Source organism: Chrysochloris asiatica, unplaced genomic scaffold (genome assembly GCF_000296735.1).
Source record: "Chrysochloris asiatica unplaced genomic scaffold, ChrAsi1.0 scaffold00022, whole genome shotgun sequence".
Lineage (NCBI taxonomy): Eukaryota > Metazoa > Chordata > Mammalia > Afrosoricida > Chrysochloridae > Chrysochloris > Chrysochloris asiatica.
In genome coordinates, this window is record NW_006408540.1 from 7659398 (window position 1) to 7660376 (window position 979).

Here is a 979-nt window from a genome sequence, read left to right on the forward strand (position 1 = left end):
CAAAAAGGATGAATTACTGTTGATTTCAAAATACATTATGTAGTTAAAATGAAGACTGTTATATTGTGGAATGATAGAGACATAGATCAACAGAAAACACAACTAAAAATGGATTCACTTAAATAGGCTCATCTGAATTTTATTAGGTAGTGAAGTCAATTAAATGAAGAAGGAAAGACAGGTTTTTCCTAAACAAAGGTTCTAAAATTTTTGAGTATTGATGGGAGAAAACTAAAACAAAGAATCTCTAGTTAAATTTCACATCTTTTATAGAAATTAATGCAAAATGACAATATTTTTTAAATTAAGAGAAAATCTTAAGAATCTACATTCAGCAAAATAGTTATTAGACTTTACACCAAAACAATGGCACAAGGAAAACTTGATACATTGAATATCACCAAAATTAAAAATATTTGTGACAATAAAGATTCTGTGATGAGCATGAAAATATTTGCATACTTCAACAGACTATCAAAACCCAAAAAGTCAAACCTACTTCCAAGTAATCAATTTTGACTGATAGTGACCATTTTTGCAAGGTTGTAAATCTTTATGGGAGCAGAAAATCTCATCTGTCTCTCCCAGAGTGGTTGGTGGGCTTGAACCACCAGCCTTATTGCTAGCAGTACTGTGCTTATCCTACAGCATCACACAAGGACTCCACGTAAGGACTGTTATTTGAGGTACAAATGAAAGTCTCAACTCACAGCAATCATACGTACAACAGAGTAAAACACTGCCTGGTCCAATACCTATTTCAGAATTGCTGTCTATATTTGAGCCCACTGTTGAAGCTACTGTGTCAATCTATCTCTTTTGGGGTGGGGTGTGTATTCTTCTTCTTTTATTTTATTTTATTTTATTTTATTAGGTGACTCACTACTTTACAAAGGATAATGTCCTTCTCCAGGGACTGATTCCTCCTAACAACATGTCCAAAGAAACTGAGACAAACTTTTGCCATCTTCCTTAAGGA